Genomic DNA, 17,693 nt, shown 5'->3' on the forward strand with positions numbered 1-17,693 from the left:
CCCTCAAGGGGTCAGAGTGTAAAGCTCCTCTCACCCATTCCAATCAAACCCTCCCCGGGTCAGAGTGTAAAGCTCCTCTCACACATTCCAATCAATCCCTCCCGAGGTCAGAGTGTAAAGCTCCTCTCACACTGTCAAATCAATCCCTCCTGGGGTCAGAGTTTAAAGTTCCTCTCACAAATTCCAATCAATCCCTCCCGGGGTCAGAGTGTAAAGCTGCTCTCACACATTGCAATCAATCCCTCCCGAGGTCAGAGTGTAAAGCTCCTCACACACATTCCAATCAATCCCTCCCGGGGTCAGAGTGTAAATCTCCTCTCACACATTCCAATCAATCCCTCCCGGGGTCAGAGTGTAAAGCTCCTCTCACACATTCCAATCAATCCTTCCCGTGGTCAGTGTGTAAAGCTCCTCTCACACATTCCAATCAATCCCTCCCGGGGTCAGAGTGTAAAGCTCCCCTCACACATTCCAATCAATCCCTCCCTGGGTCAGAGTGTAAAGCTCCTCTCACACTGTCCAACCAATGCCTCCCGAGGTCAGAGTGTAAAGCTCATCTCACACATTCCAATCAATTCCTCCCGGGGTCAGAGTGTAAAGCTCCTCTCACAACTGTCCAATCAATTCCCCCCGGGGTCAGAGTGTAAATCTCCTCTCACACATTCCAATCAATCCCTCCCGGGGTCAGAGTGTAAAGCTCCTCCCACACTGTCCAATCAATGCCTCCCGGGGTCAGAGTGTAAAGCTCCTCTCACACATTCCAATCAATCCCTCCCGGGGTCAGAGTGTAAAGCTCCTCTCACAACTCTCCAATCAATCCCTCGCGGGGTCAGAGTGTAAAGCTTGTCTCACACATTCCAATCATTCCCTCCCGTGGTCAGAGTGTAAAGCTCCTCTCACACATTCCAATCAATCCCTCCTTGGGTCAGTGTGTAAAGCTCCTCTCACACTGTCCAATCAGTCCCTCCCGGGGTCAGAGTGTAAAGCTGCTCTCGCACATTTGAATCAATCAATCCCGGTGTCAGAGTGTAAAGCTCCTCTCTTACATTCGCATCAATCCCTCCCGGGGTCAGAGTGTAAAGCTCCTCTCACACTGTCCAATCAATCCCTCCCGGGGTCAGATTGTAAAGCTCCTCTCACACTGTCCAATCAATCGCTCCCGGTATCAGAGTGTAAAGCTCCTCTCACACATTCCAATCAATCCCTCCCGGGGTCAGAGTGTAAAGCTCCTCTCACACATTCCAATCAATCCCTTCCGGGGTCAGAGAGTAAAGTTGCTCTCACACATTCCAATCAATCCCTCCCGGGTTCAGAGTGTAAACTCCTCTCACACATTCCAATCAATCCCTCCCGTGGTCAGAGTGTAAAGCTCCTCTCACACTGTCCAATCAATCCCTCCAGGGGTCAGAGTGTAAAGCTCCTCTCACACATTCCAATCAATCCCTCCCGGAGTCAGAGTGAAAAGCTTCTCTCACACATTCCAACCAATCCCTCCAGGGGTAAGAGTGTAAAGCTCCTCTCACACATTCCAATCAATCCCTCCCGGTGTCAGAGTGCAAAGCTCCTCTCACACATTTCAATCAATCTCTCCCGGGGTCAGAGTGTAAAGATAATCTCACACATTCCAATCAATCCCTCCCGGGGTCAGAGGAAGAAACTCCTCTCACACTATCTAAACAATCCCTCCCGGGGTAAGAATGTAAAGCTCCTCTTACACTGTCTAATCAATCCCTCCCGGGGTCAGAGAGTAAAGTTCCTCTCACACATTCAAATCAATCCCTCCCGGGTTTAGAGTGCAAAGCTCCTCGAACACATTTCAATCAATCTCTCCCGGGGCCAGAGCGTAAAGCTCCTCTCACACATTCCAGTCAATCACTCCGGGGGTCAGAGTGTAAAGCTGCTCTCACACATTCCAATCAATCTCTCCCGGTGTCAGGGTGTAAAGCTCCTCTCACACATTCCAAACAACCCTCCCGGGGTCAGAGTGTAAAGCTCCTCTCACACATTCCAATCAATCCCTCCCGGTGTCAGAGTGTAAAGCTCCTCTCACACATTCCAATCAATATCTCCCGGGGTTGAAGTGTAAAGCTCCTCTCACACATTCCAATCAACCCTCCCGGGGTCAGAGTGTAAAGCTCCTCTCAAACTATCCAATCAATCCCTCCCGGGGTCAGAGTGTAAAGCTCCTCTCATACATTCCCATGAATTCGTCCCGGGGTCACATGTAAAACTCCACTCACACTGTCCAATCAATCCCTCCAGGGGTCAGAGTGTAAAGCTCCTCTTATACATTCCAATCAATCGCTCCCGGCGTCAGAGTGCAAAGCTTCTCTCACACATTCCAATCAATCCCTCCCGGGGTCTGAATGTAAAGCTCCACGCTCACATTCCAATCAATCACTCCCGGGGTCAGAGTGTAAAGCTCCTCCCACACCTTCCAATCAATCCCTCCCGGGATCAGAGTGTGAAGCTCCTTTCACACTGCCCAATCAATCCCTCCCGGGGTCAGAGTGTAAAGCTTCTCTCACACGTCCCAATCAATCCCTCCCGAGGTCAGGGTGTAAAGCTCCTCTCACACATTCCAATCAATCCCTCCCGGGGTCACATGTAAAGCTCCTCTCACACTGTCCAATCAATCCCTCCAGGGGTCAGAGTGTAAAGCTCCTCTCATACATTCCAATCAATCGCTCCCGGCGTCAGAGTGCAAAGCTTCTCTCACACATTCCAATCAATCCCTCCTGGGGTCTGAATGTAAAGCTCCACGCACACATTCCAATCAATCACTCCCGGGGTCAGAGTGTAAAGCTCCTCCCACACCTTCCAATCAATCCCTCCCGGGGTCAGAGTGTAAAGCTCCTCTCACACTTTCCAATCAACCCATCCCGGGGTCAGAGTGTAAAGCTCCCCTCACACATTCCAAACAATCCCTCCCAGGGTCACTGTGTAAAGCTCCTCTCACACATTCCAATCAATCCCTCCCGGGGTCAGAGTGTAATGCTCCTCTCACACATTCCAATCAATCCCTCCCGGGGACAGAGTGTAAAGCTCCACTCACACATTCGAATCAATCCCTCCCGGAGTCAGAGTGCAAATCTCCTCTCACACATTCCAATCAATCCCTCCCGGGGTCAGAGTTTAAAGTTCCTCTCACACATTCGAAAAAATCCCTCCCGAGGTCAGAGATTAATGCTCCTCTCACACATTCCAATCAATCCCTCCCGTGGTCAGAGTGTAAAGCTCCTCTCACACATTCCAATCAACCCCTCCCGGAGTCAGAGTGTAAAGCTCCTCTCACACATTCCGATCAATCCTTTTCAGGGTCAGAGTGTAAGCTCCTCTCACACATTCGAAAAAATCCCTCCCGGGGTCAGGGTGTAAAGCCCCTCTCACACATTCCTATCAATCTCTCCCTGGGTCAGAGTGTAAATCTCCTCTCACACATTCCAATCAATCCCTCCCGGGGTCAGAGTGTAAAGCTTCTCTCACACATTACAATCAATCCCTCCTGGGGTCAGAGTGTAAACCTCCTCTCACACATTCCAATCAATCCCTTCCGGGGCCAGAGTGTAAAGCTTCTCTCACACTTCCCAATCAATCCCTCCCGAGGTCAGGGTGTAAAGCTCCTCTCACACATTCCAATCAATCCATCCCGGGGTCACATGTAAAGATCCTCTCACACTGTCCAATCAATCCCTCCAGGGGTCAGAGTGTAAAGCTCCTCTCATACATTCCAATCAATCGCTCCCGGCGTCAGAGTGCAAAGCTTCTCTCACACATTGCAATCAATCCCTCCTGGGGTCTGAATGTCAAGCTCCCCGCACACATTCCAATCAATCACTCCCGGGGTCAGAGTGTAAAGCTCCTCCCACACCTTCCAATCAATCCCTCCCGGGGTCAGAGTGTAAAGCTCCTCTCACATGTCCAATCAATCCCTCCCGGGGCTAGAGTGTAAAGCTCCCCTCACACATTCCAAACAATCCCTCCCGGGGTCACTGTGTAAAGCTCCTCTCACACATTCCAATCAATCCCTCCCGGGGTCATAGTGTAATGCTCCTCTCACACATTCCAATCAATCCCTCCCGGGGTCAGAGTGTAAAGCTCCTCTCACACATTCCAAACAATCCCTCCCGGGGTCACATTGTAAAGCTCCTCTCACACTTCCCAATCAATCCCTCCCGAGGTCAGGGTGTAAAGCTCCTCTCACACTGTCCAATCAATCCTTCCAGGGGTCAGAGTGTAAAGCTCCTCTGATACAATCCAATCAATCGCTCCCGGCATCAGAGTGCAAAGCTTCTCTCACACATTCCAATCAATCCCTCCTGGGGTCTGAATGTAAAGCTCCCCGCACACATTCCAATCAATCACTCCCGGGGTCAGAGTGTAAAGCTCCTCCCACACCTTCCAATCAATCACTCCCGGGGTCAGAGTGTAAAGCTCCTCTCACACTGTCCAATCAATCCCTCCCGGGGTTAGAGTGTAAAGCTCCCCTCACACACTCCAAACAATCCCTCCCGGGGTCACTGTGTAAAGCTCCTCTCACACTTTCCAATCAATCCCTCCCGGGGTCAGAGTGTAAAGCTCCTCTCACACTGTCCAATCAATCCCTCCCGGGGTTAGAGTGTAAAGCTCCCCTCACACATTCCAATCAATCCCTCCCGTGGTCAGAGTGTAAAGCTCCTCTCACACATTCGAATCAATCCCTCCCGGTGTCAGAGTGCAAATCCCCTCTCACACATTCCAATCAATCCCTCCCGGGGTCAGAGTTTAAAGCTCCTCTCACACATTCGAAAAAATCCCTCCCGAGGTCAGAGATTAAAGCTCCTCTCACACATTCCAATCAATCCCTCCCGGAGTCAGAGTGTAAAGCTCCTCTCACACATTCCGATCAATCCTTTTCAGGGTCAGAGTGTAAAGCTCCTCTCACACATTCGAAAAAATCCCTCCCAGAGTCAGAGTGTAAATCTCCTCTCACACATTCCTATCAATCTCTCCCGGGGTCAGAGTGTAAATCTCCTCTCACACATTCCAATCAATCCCTCCCGGGGTCAGAGTGTAAAGCTTCTCTCATACATTCCAATCAATCCCTCCCGGGGTCAGAGCGTAAACCTTCTCTCACACATTCCAATCTATCCCTTCCGGGGTCAGAGTGTAAAGTTCCTCTCAAACATTCCAATCAATCCCTCCCGGGGTTAGAGTGTAAAGCTCCCCTCACACACTCCAAACAATCCCTCCCGGGGTCACTGTGTAAAGCTCCTCTCACACATTCCAATCAATCCCTCCCGTGGTCAGAGTGTAATGCTCCTCTCACACATTCCAATCAATCCCTCCCGGGGTCAGAGTGTAAAGCTCCTCTCACACATTCGAATCAATCCCTCCCGGTGTCAGAGTGCAAATCCCCTCTCACACATTCCAATCAATCTCTCCCGGGGTCAGAGTTTAAAGCTCCTCTCAAACATTCGAAAAAATCCCTCCCGAGGTCAGAGATTAAAGCTCCTCTCACACATTCCAATCAATCCCTCCCGGAGTCAGAGTGTAAAGCTCCTCTCACACATTCCGATCAATCCTTTTCAGGGTCAGAGTGTAAAGCTCCTCTCACACATTCGAAAAAATCCCTCCCAGGGTCAGAGTGTAAATCTCCTCTCACACATTCCTATCAATCTCTCCCGGGGTCAGAGTGTAAATCTCCTCTCACACATTCCAATCAATCCCTCCCGGGGTCAGAGTGTAAAGCTTCTCTCACACATTCCAATCAATCCCTCCCGGTGTCAGAGTGTAAACCTCCTCTCACACATTCCAATCTATCCCTTCCGGGGTCAGAGTGTAAAGTTCCTCTCACACATTCCAATAAACCCCTCCCGGGTTCAGAGTGTAAACTCCTCTCACACATTCCAATCAATCCCTCCCGGGGTCAGAGTGTAAAGCTCCTCTCACACTGTCCAATCAATCCCTCCCGGGGTCAGAGTGTAAAGCTCCTCACACACATTCCAATCAATCCCTCCTGGGGTCAGAGTGTAAAGCTTCTCTCACACATTCCAACCAATCCCTCTCGGGGTCAGAGTGCAAAGCTACTCTCACACATTTCAATCAATCCCTCCCGGGGTCAGAGGAAGAAGCTCCTCTCACACTATCTAATCAATCACTCCCGGCGTAAGAGTGTAAAGCTCCTCTTACACTGTCCAATCAATCCCTCCCGGGGTCAGAGTGTAAAGTTACTCTCACACATTCAAATCAATCCCTCCCGGGGTCAGAGTGCAAAGCTCCTCTCACACATTGCAATCAATCCCTCCCGGGTTCAGAGTGTAAATCTCCTCCCACACATTCCAATCAATCCCTCCCGGGCTCAGAGTGTAAAGCTCCTCTCACACATTCCAATCAATCCCTCCCGTGACCAGAATGTAAAGCTGCTCTCACACTCTCCAATCATTGCCTCCCGGGGTCAGAGTGTAAGGCTCCTCTAATACAGTCCAATCAATCCCTCCCGGGGTCAGAGTGTAAAGATCCTCTCACACTTTCCAATCAATCCCTCCCGGGGTCAGAGTGCAATGCTCCTCGAACACATTCCAATCAATCTCTCCCGGGGCCAGAGAGTAAAGCTTCTCTCACACATTCCAATCAATCCCTCCTTGGTTCAGTGTGTAAAGCTCCACTCACACTGTCCAATCAATCCCTCCCGGGGTCAGAGTGTAAAGCTCTTCTCACAAATTCCAATCAATCCATCCCGGGGTCAGAGTGTAAATCTCCTCTCACACTGTCCAATCAATCTCTCACGAGGTCAGATTGTAAAGCTCCTCTCACACATTCCCATCAATCCCTCCCTGGGTCAGAGTGCAAATCTTCTCTCACACATTCCAATCAATCCTTCCCGGGGCCAGTGTGTAAAGCTCCTCTCACACATTCCAATCAATCCCTCCCGAGGTCAGAGTGTAAAGCTTCTCTCATACATTCCAATCAATCCCTCCCTTGGTAAGAGTGAAAAGGTCCTCTCACACTGTCCAATCGATCCCTCCCGGGGTCAGAGTGTAAAGCTCCTCTCACACTGTCCAAACAATGCCTCACGTGGTCAGAGTTTAAAGCTCCACTCACACATTCAAATGATTCCCTGCCGAGGTCAGAGTGTAAACCTCCTCTCACACATTCCAATCAATCCCTTCCGGGGTCAGAGTGTAAAGTTCCTCTCACACATTCAAATAAATCCCTCCCGGGTTCAGAGTGTAAACACCTCTCACACATTCCAATCAATCCCTCCCGGGGTCAGAGTGTAAAGCTCCTCTCACACTGTCCAATCAATCCCTCCCGGGGTCTGAGTGAAATGCTCCTCTCACATATTGCAATCAATCCCTCCCGTGGTCAGAGCGTAAAGCTCCTCTCACACTGTCCAATCAATCCCTCCCGGGGTCAGAGTGTAAATCTCCTCTCACACTGTCCAATCAATCCATCCCGGGCTCAGAGTTTAGAGCTCCTCTCACACTGTCCAATCAAAACCTCCCGGGGTCAGATTTTAAAGATCCTCTCAAACATTCGAATCCATCCCTCCAGAGGTCAGAGTGTAAAGCTCCTCTCACACATTCGAATCTATCCCTCAAGGGATCAGAGTGTAAAGCTCCTCTCACACATTCCAATCAATCCCTCCCGGGGTCAGAGTATAAAGCTCCTCTCACACATTCCAATCAATCCCTCCCGGGATCAGAGTGTAAAGCTCCTCTCACACATTCGAATCAATCCCTCCTGGGGCCGAGTGTAAAGCTCCTCTCACACATTCCAATCAATCCCTCCCGGGGTCAGAGTGTAAAGCTCCTCTCACACATTCGAATCAATCCCTCCCGAGGTCAGAGTGTAAATCTCCTCTCACACATTCGAATCAATCCCTCCCGGGGACAGAGTGTAAAGCTCCTCTCACAAATTCCAATCTATCCCTCCCGTGGTCAGAATGTAAAGTTTCTCTCACACTGTCCAATCAGTCCCTCCCGGGGACAGAGTGTATAGCTCCTCTCACACATTCCAATCAATCACTCCCGGAGTCAGAGTGTGAAGCTCCTCTCACACTTTCCAATCAATCCCTTCCGAGGTCAGAGTGTAAAGCTCCTCTCACACATTCGAATCAATCCCTCCCGGGGTCAGAGGGTAAAGCTCCTCTCACACATTCCAAACAATCCCTCCAGGGGTCAGAGTATAAAGCTCCTCTCAAACATTCCAATCAATCCCTCCCGGGGTCAGAGTGTAAAGCTCCTCTCACACATTCGAATCAATCCCTCCTGGGGTCAGAGTGTAAAGCTCCTTTCACACATTCCAATCAATCCCTCCAGGGGTCAGAGTTTAAAGCTCCTTTCACACATTCGAATCAATCCCTCCCGGGGTCAGAGTGTAAATCTCCTTTCACGCATTCGAATCAATCCCTCCCGGGGACAGAGTGTAAAGCTCCTCTCACAAATTCCAATCAATCCCTACCGTGGTCAGAATGTAAAGCTCCTCTCACACTGTCCAATCAATCCCCGCCGGGGACAGAGTGTAAAGCTCTTCTCACACTTTCGAATCAATCCCTCCCGGGGTCAGAATTTGAAGCTCCTCTCACACGTTCCAATCAATCCCTCACGGGGCCAGCGTGTAAAGATCCTCTCACACATAACAAACAATCCCTCCGGTGACAGAGTGTAAAGCTCCTCTCACACATTCGAATCAATCACTCCCGGGGTCAGAGTGCAAAGCTCCTCCCACACATTCGAATCAATTCCTCCCTGTGTCAGAGCTTAAAGCCCCTCTCACAAATTCCAATCAATCCCTCCCGAGGTCAGATTGTAAAGCTCCTCTCAAACCTTCGAATCAATCCCTCCTGTGGACAGAGTGTAAAGCTCCTCTCATTCATTCGAATCAATCCCTCCCGGGGTCAGAGCGTAAAGCTCCTCTCACACATTCGAATCAATCCCTCCCGGGGTCAGTGTGTAAAGCTCCTCTCACACATTCCAATTAATCCATCCCGGGGTCAGAGTGTAAGGCTTCTCTCACACATTCGAATCAATCCCTCCCGTTGTCAGAGTGTAAAGCACCTCTCACACATTCCAATCAATCCCTCCCGAGGTCTGAGTGAAAAGCTCCTCTCACACTGTCCAATCAATCCCTCCCGGTGTCAGAGTGTAAAGCTCCTCCCACACTGTCCAATCAATACCTCTCGGGGTCAGAGTTTAAAGCTCCTCTCACACATTCGAATCCATCCCTCCCGAGGTCAGAGTGTAAAGCTCCTCTCACACATTCTAATCTATCCCTCCCGGGGACAGAGTGTAAAGCTCCTCTCACAAATTCCAATCAATCCCTCCCGAGGTCAGACTGTAAAGCTACTCTCACACTGAACAATCAATCCCTCCCGGGGACAGAGTGTAAAGCTCCTCTCACACTTTCGAATCAATCCCTCCCGGGGTCAGAGTTTGAAGCTCCTCTCGCACTTTCCAATCAAACCCTCACGGGGCCAGAGTGTAAAGCTTCTCTCACACATTACAAACAATGCCTCCGGTGACAGAGTGTAAAGCTCCTCTCACAAATTCGATTCAATCCATCCCGGGGTCAGAGTGCAAAGCTCCTCCGACACATTCGTATCAATCCCTCCCGGTGTCAGAGCGTAAAGCTCCTCTCACACATTCGAATCAATCCCTCCCGTGGTCAGAGTGTAAAGCTCCTCCCACACATTCCAAACAATCCCTCCCGTGGTCAGTGTATAAAGCTGCTCTCACACATTCCAATCAATCCCTAACGGGGTCAGAGTGTAAAGCTCCTCTCACACTGTCCAATCAATCCCTCCCTGTGTCACCTTGTAAAGCTCCAATCACACTTTCTATTCACTGCCTCCTGGCGTCAGAGTTTAAAGCTCCTCAAAAATTCGAATCAATCCCTCCCGGGGCAGCACGGTGGCATAGTGGTTAGCACTGTTGCCTCACAGCGCCAGGGACCCGGGTTCGAATCCGGCCTCGGGCGACTGTCTGTGTGGAGTTTGCACATTCTCCCCTTGTTTGCGTGGGTTTCCTCCGGGTGCTCCGGTTTCCTGCCACAGTCCAAAGATGTGCAGGTTAGGTTGATTGGCTATGATAAATTGACCCTTAGTGTTAGGGGGATTAAATACGTGGGGTTATGGGGATAGGGTGGGATATGTGTTGGTGTAGTGGTTATGGGGATCGGGTGGGATATGTGTCGGTGCAGGCTCGATGTGCCGAAATGGTCTCTATCTGCTCTGTGGGGCTTCTGTGATTCTGTGAGGGCAGTTTGTAAAGCTCCTCTCACACTGTCCAATCAATTCCTCCCGGGGTCAGAGTTTAAAGCTCCTCTCACAACTGTCCAATCAATCCCTCGAGGGGTCAGAGTGTAAAGCTCCTCTTACACTGTCCAATCAATCCCTCACGGGGTCAGAGTGTAAAGCTCCTTTAACACTGCCCAATCAATTCCTCCCGTGGTCAGAGATAAAAAGCTCCTCTCACACATTCGAATCAATCCCTCCCGTGGTGAGAGTGTAAAGCTCCTCTCACACTGTCCAATCAATCTCTCCCGTGGTCAGAGTGTAAAGCTCCTCTCACACATTCCAATCAATCCCTCCCGGGGTCAGAGTGTAAAGCTCTTCTCACACATTCCAATCAATCCCGCCCGTGGTCAGAGTGTAAAGCTTCTCTCACACATTCCAATCAATCCCTCAAGGGGTCAGAGTGTAAAGCTCCTCACACACAATCCAAACAATCCCTCCCGGGGTCAGAGTGCAAAGCTCCTCTCACACTGTCCAAACATTCCCTCCCGGGGTCAGAGTGTAAAGCTCCTCCCACACATTGCCATCAATCCTCCCGTTGTCAGATTGTAAATCTCCTCTCACACATTCCAATCAATCTCTCCCGGTGACAGAGTGTAAAGCTCCTCTCACACATTCCAATCAATACCTCCCTGGGTTAGAGTGTAAAGCTTCTCTCACACATTCCAATCAATTCCTTTCCGGGGTCAGAGTGTAAAGCTCCTCTCACACTGTCCAATCAATTCCTCCCGGGGTCAGAGTGTAAAGCTCCTCTCACACATTCAAATGATTCCCTCCCGAGGTCAGAATGTGAAGCTCCTCTCAAACTGTCAAATCAATTCCTCCCGGGGTCAGAGTGTAAAGCTCCTCTCACACATTCTAATCAATCCATCCCGGGGTCTGAGTGAAATGCTCCTCTCACATATTGCAATCAATCCCTCCCGTGGTCAGAGCGTAAAGCTCCTCTCACACTGTCCAATCAATCCCACCCGGGGTCAGAGTGTAAATCTCCTCTCACACTGTCCAATCAATCCATCCCGGGCTCAGAGTTTAGAGCTCCTCTCACACTGTCCAATCAAAACCTCCCGGGGTCAGAGTTTAAAGCTCCTCTCACACATTCGAATCCATCCCTCCCGAGGTCAGAGTGTAAAGCTCCTCTCACACATTCGAATCTATCCCTCAAGGGATCAGAGTGTAAAGTTCCTCTCACACATTCCAATCAATCCCTCCCGGGGTCAGAGTATAAAGCTCCTCTCACACATTCCAATCAATCCCTCCCGGGATCAGAGTGTAAAGCTCCTCTCACACATTCCAATCAATCCCTCCCGGGGTCAGAGTGTAAAGCTCCTCTCACACCTTCGAATCAATCCCTCCCGGGGTCAGAGTGTAAATCTCCTCTCACATATTCGAATCAATCCCTCCCGGGGACAGAGTGTAAAGCTCCTCTCAAAAATTCCAATCTATCCCTCCCGTGGTCAGATTGTAAAGTTTCTCTCACACTGTCCAATCAATCCCTCCCGGGGACAGAGTGTATAGCTCCTCTCACACATACCAAACAATCACTCCCGGAGTCAGAGTGTAAAGCTCCTCTCACACTTTCCAATCAATCCCTTCCGAGGTCAGATTGTAAAGCTCCTCTCACACATTCGAATCAATCCCTCCCGGGGTCAGAGTGTAAAGCTCCTCTCACACATTCCAATCAATCCCTCCAGGGGTCAGAGTATAAAGCTCCTCTCAAACATTCCAATCAATCCCTCCTGGGGTCAGAGTGTAAACCTCCTCCCACACATTCGAATCAATCCCTCCTGGGGTCAGAGTGTAAAGCTCCTTTCACACATTACAATCAATCCCTCCCGGGGTCAGAGTGTAAAGCTCCTCTCACACATTCGAATCAATCCCTCCCGGGGTCAGAGTGTAAATCTCCTTTCACACATTCGAATCAATCCCTCCCGGGGACAGAGTGTAAAGCTCCTCTCACAAATTCCAATCAATCCCTCCCGTGGTCAGAATGTAAAGCTCCTCTCACACTGTCCAATCAATCCCTCCCGGGGTCAGAGTTTGAAGCTCCTCTCACACGTTCCAATCAATCCCTCACGGGGCCAGAGTGTAAAGCTCCTCTCACACATTACAAATAATCCCTCCGGTGACAGAGTGTAAAGCTCCTCTCACACATTCGAATCAATCACTCCCGGGGTCAGAGTGCAAAGCTCCTCCCACACATTCGAATCAATTCCTCCCTGTGTCAGAGCGTAAAGCTCCTCTCACACATTCCAATTAATCCCTCCCGGGGTCACAGTGTAAAGCTCCTCTCACACTGTCCAATCAAACCCTCCCGAGGTCAGATTGTAAAGCTCCTCTCACACCTTCGAATCAATCCCTCCTGTGGACAGAGTGAAAAGCTCCTCTCACACTGTCCAATCAATCCCTCCCGGTGTCAGAGTGTAAAGCTCCTCCCACACTGTCCAATCAATTCCTCCCGGGGTCAGAGTTTGAAGATCCTCCCACACATTGGAATCCATCCCTCCCGAGGTCAGAGTGTAAAGCTCCTCTCACACATTCTAATCTATCCCTCCCGAGGACAGAGTGCAAAGCTCCTCTCACAAATTCCAATCAATCCCTCCCGAGGTCAGACTGTAAAGCTCCTCTCACACTGAACAATCAATCCCTCCCGGGGACAGAGTGTAAAGCTCCTCTCACACTTTCGAATCAATCCCTCCCGGGGTCAGAGTTTGAAGCTCCTCTCACACGTTCCAATCAAAACCTCACGGGGCCAGAGTGTAAAGCTCCTCTCACACATTACAAACAATCCCTCCCGGGGTCAGAGTGTAAAGCTCCTCTCACACTTTCGAATCAATCCCTCCCGGGGTCAGAGTTTGAAGCTCCTCTCACACGTTCCAATCAATCCCTCCGGTGTCAGAGCGTAAAGCTCCTCTTACACATTCCAATCAATCCCTCCCGGGGTCAGAGTGTAAAGCTCCTCTCACACATTCGAATCAATCCCTCCTGGAGTCAGAGTGTAAAGCTCCTTTCACACATTCCAATCAATCCCTCCCGGGGTCAGAGTGTAAAGCTCCTCTCACACTTTCGAATCAATCCCTCCCGGGGTCAGAGTTTGAAGCTCCTCTCACACATTCGAATCAATCCCTCCCGTGGTCAGAGTGCAAAGCTCCTCCCACACATTCGAATCAATCCCTCCCGGTGTCAGAGCGTAAAGCTCCTCTCACACATTCCAATCAATCCCACCCGGGGGCAGAGTGTAAAGCTCCTCTCACCCTGTCCAATCAAAACCTCCCGAGGTCAGATTGTAAAGCTCCTCTCACACATTCGAATCAATCCCTCCTGGGGTCAGAGCGTAAAGCTCCTCTCACACATTCCAATCAATCCCTCCCGGGGTCAGTTTGTAAAGCTCCTCTCACACATTCCAATTAATCCCTCCCGGGGTCAGAGTGTAAAGCTCCTCACACACATTCGAATCAATCCCTCCCGGGGTCAGAGTGCAAAGCTCCTCTCACACATTCCAATCATTCCCTCCCGGGGTCAGAGTGTAAAGCTCCTCTCACACATTCGCATCAATCCCTCCTGGGGTCAGAGTGTAAAGCTCCTTTCACACATTCCAATCAATCCCTCCCGGGGTCAGAGTGTAAAGCTCCTCTCACACATTCGAATCAATCTCTCCCGGGGTCAGAGTGTAAATCTCCTCTCTCACATTCGAATCAATCCCTCCCGGGGACAGAGTGTAAAGCTCCTCTCACAAATTCCAATCAATCCCTCCCGTGGTCAGATTGTAAAGCTCCTCTCACACTGTCCAATCAATCCCTCCCGGGGTCAGAGTATAAAGCTCCTCTCACACATTCCAATCAATCCCTCCCGTGGTCAGAGCGTGAAGCTCCTCTCACACTGGCCAATCAATCCCTCCCGGGGTCAGAGTGTAAAGCTCCTCTCACACTGTCCAATCAATCCCTCCCGGGGTCTGAGTGAAAAGCTCCTCTCACAATGTCCAATCAATCCCTCCCGTGGTCAGAGCGTGAAGCTCCTCTCACACTGGCCAATCAATCCCTCCCGGGGTCAGAGTGTAAAGCTACTCTCACACTGTCCAATCAATCCCACCCGGGGTCAGAGTTTAAAGCTCTTCTTACACATTCGAATCAATCCCTCCCGAGTTCAGAGTGTAAAGCTCCTCTCACACATTCGAATCTATCCCTCACGCGGTCAGAGTTTAAAGCTCCTCTCACACATTCGAATCTATCCCTCACGGGGTCAGAGTTTAAAGCTCCTCTCAAACATTACATTCAATCCCTCCCGGGGTCAGAGTGAAAAGCTCCTCTCACACTATCCAATCAATCTCTCCCGGGGTCAGAGTGCAAAGCTCCTCTCACACATTCCAATCAGTGCCTCCCGGAGAAAGAGTGTAAAGCTCCTCTCACACATTCCAATCAATCCCTCCCGGGGTCAGAGTGTAAAGCTCCTCTCACACATTCCAATCAATCCCTCCAGGGGTCAGAGTGCAAAGCGCCTCTCAGAAATTCCAATCCATCCCTCCCGGAGATAGAATGTAAACTTCTCTCATACATTCGAATCAATCCCTCCCGGGGTCAGAGTTTAAAGCTTCTCTCACACATTCCAATCAATCCCTCCCGGGGTCAGAGTTTAAAGCTCCTCTCACATATTCCAATCAATCCCTCCCGTGGTCAGGGTATAAAGCTCCTCTTACACATTCCAATCAAACCCTCCCGGTGTCAGAGTGTAAAGCTCCTCTCACACATTCGTATCAATCCCACCTGTGGTCAGAGTGTAAAGCTCCTCTCACACATTCGTATCAATCCCTCCCGAGGTCAGAGTGTAAAGCTCCTCTCACACATTCCAATCAATCCCTCCAGGGACAGAGTGTATAGCTCCTCTCATAAAATGGAATCAATCCCTCCCGGGGCCAGTGTGTAAAGCTCCTCTCACACTGTCCAATCAATCCCTCCTGGGGTCTGAGTGAAAAGCCCCTCTCACACTGTCCAATCAATCCCTCCCGTGGTCAGAGCGTGAAGCTCCTCTCACACTGGCCAATAAATCCCTCCAGGGGACAGAGTGTAAAGCTCCTCTCACACTGTCCAATCAATCCCACCCGGGGTCAGAGTTAAATCTCTTCTCACACATTCGAATCAATCCCTCCCGAGGTCAGAGTGTAAAGCTCCTCTCACACATTCGAATCTATCCCTCACGCGGTCAGAGTTTAAAGCTCCTCTCACACATTCGAATCTATCCCTCACGGGGTCAGATTTTAAAGCTCCTCTCACACTGTCCAATCAATCCCTCCTGGGGACAGAGTGTAAAGCTCCACTCACACATTCGAATCAATCCCTCCTGGGGTCAGAGTGTAAAGCTCCTCTCACACATTCCAATCAGTGCCTCCCGGAGATAGAGTGTAAAGCTCCTCTCACACATTCCAATCAATCCCACCCGGGGTCAGAGTTTAAAGCTCCTCTCACACATTCCAATCAATCCCTCCCGGGGTCAGAGTGTAAAGCTCCTCTCACACATTCGAATCAATCCCTCCCGGCGTCAGACTGTAAAGCTCCTCTCACACATTCCAATCAATCCCTCCAGGGGTCAGAGTGCAAAGCGCCTCTCAGAAATTCCAATCAATCCCTCCCGGAGATAGAATGTAAAGCTTCTCTCATACATTCGAATCAATCCCTCCCGGTGTCAGTGTGTAAAGCTTCTCTCACACATTCCAATCAATCCCTCCCGGGGTCAGAGTTTAAAGCTCCTCTCAAACATTCCAATCAATCCCTCACGGTGTCGGAGTGTAAAGCTCCTCTCACACATTCCAATCAATCCCTCCCGGGGCAGAGTGTAAAGCTCCACACACATTAAAATCAATCCCTCCCGGGGTAAGAGTGTAAATCTTCTGTCACACATTCGAATCAATCCCTCCCGGGTTCAGAGTGTAAAGCTCCTCTCACACATTCCAATCAATCCCTCCCGGAGTTTTAGTGAAAAGCTCCTCTCACACTGTCCAATCAATCCCTCCCGTGGTCAGAGCTTAAAGCTCCTCTCCCACTGTCCAATCAATCCCTCCCTGGGTCAGAGTGTACAGCTCCTCTCACACTGTCCAATCAAAACCTCCCGAGGTCAGAGTTTAAAGCTCCTCTCACACATTCGAATCAATCCCTCTCGAGGTCAGAGTGTAAAGCTCCTCTCACAAATTCGAATCTTTCCCTCACGGGATCAGGGTGTAAAGATCCTCTCACACATTCCAATCAATCCCTCCCGGGGTCAGTGTGTAAAGCCCCTCTCACACTGTCCAATCAATCCCTCCCGGGGTCAGAGTGTAATGCTCCTCTCACACTGTCAAATTAATCCCTCCTGGGGTCAGAGTGTAAATCTCCTCTCAAATGTTCCAATCAATCCCTCCCGGGGTCAGAAAGTAATGCCCCGCTCACACATTCCAATCAATCCCTCCTGGGGTCAGATTGTAAAGCTACTCTCACACATTCCAATCAATACCTCCAGGGGTCAGAGTGTAAAGCTCCTCTCACACTCTCCAATCAATCCCTCCCATGTTCAGAGTGTAAAGCTCCTCTCACACATTCCAATCAATCCCTCCCATGTTCAGAGTGTAAAGCTCCTCTCACACATTCCAATCAATCCCTCCCGTGGTCAGAGCGTGAAGCTCCTCTCATACTGTCCAATCAAACCCTCCTGGGGTCAGAGTGAAATGCTCCTCTCACACTATCCAATCAATCCTGCCCGTGGTCAGAGCGTGAAGCTCCTCTCACACTGTCCAATCTATCCCTCCTGGGGTCAGAATTCAAAGCTCTTCTCACACATTCCAATCAATCCATCCCGAGGTCAGAGTGCAAAGCTCCTCTCACACATTCGAATCCATCCCTCACGGGTCAGAGTGTAAAGCTTCTGTCACACATTCCAATCAATCCCTCCCGGGGTCAGAGTGTAAAGCTCCTCTCACACTGTCCAATCAATCCTTCCCGGGGTCAGAGTGTAAAGCTCCTCTCAAACATTACAATCAATCCCTCCCGGGGTCAGAGTGTAAAGCTCCTCTCACACTTTCCAATCAATCCCTCCCGAGGTCAGAGCGTAAAACTTCTCTCACACTTTCCAATCAATCACTCCCGAGGTCAGAGTGTAAATCTCCACTCACACATTCCAATCAATCCCTCCCGGAGTTAGTGTGTAAAGCTCCTCTCACACATTCCAATCAAACCCTCCCGCGGTCTGAGTGTAAAGCTCTTCTCACACATTCCAATCAATCCCTCCCGGGGTCAGAGTGTAAAGCTCCTCTCACACATTCCAATCAATCCCTCCCGGGGTCAGAGTCAAAAGCTTCTCTCACACATTCCAATCAATCCCACCCGGGGTCAGAGTGTAAAGCTCCTCTCACACATTGCAATCAATCCCTCCCGGGGTCAGAGTGTAAAGCTCCTCT

The sequence above is a fragment of the Somniosus microcephalus genome, unplaced genomic scaffold (genome assembly GCF_052327205.1).
Source record: "Somniosus microcephalus isolate GS21.2 unplaced genomic scaffold, FLI_Smic_1.0 unresolved_chr8, whole genome shotgun sequence".
Taxonomy (NCBI): Eukaryota; Metazoa; Chordata; class Chondrichthyes; order Squaliformes; family Somniosidae; genus Somniosus; species Somniosus microcephalus.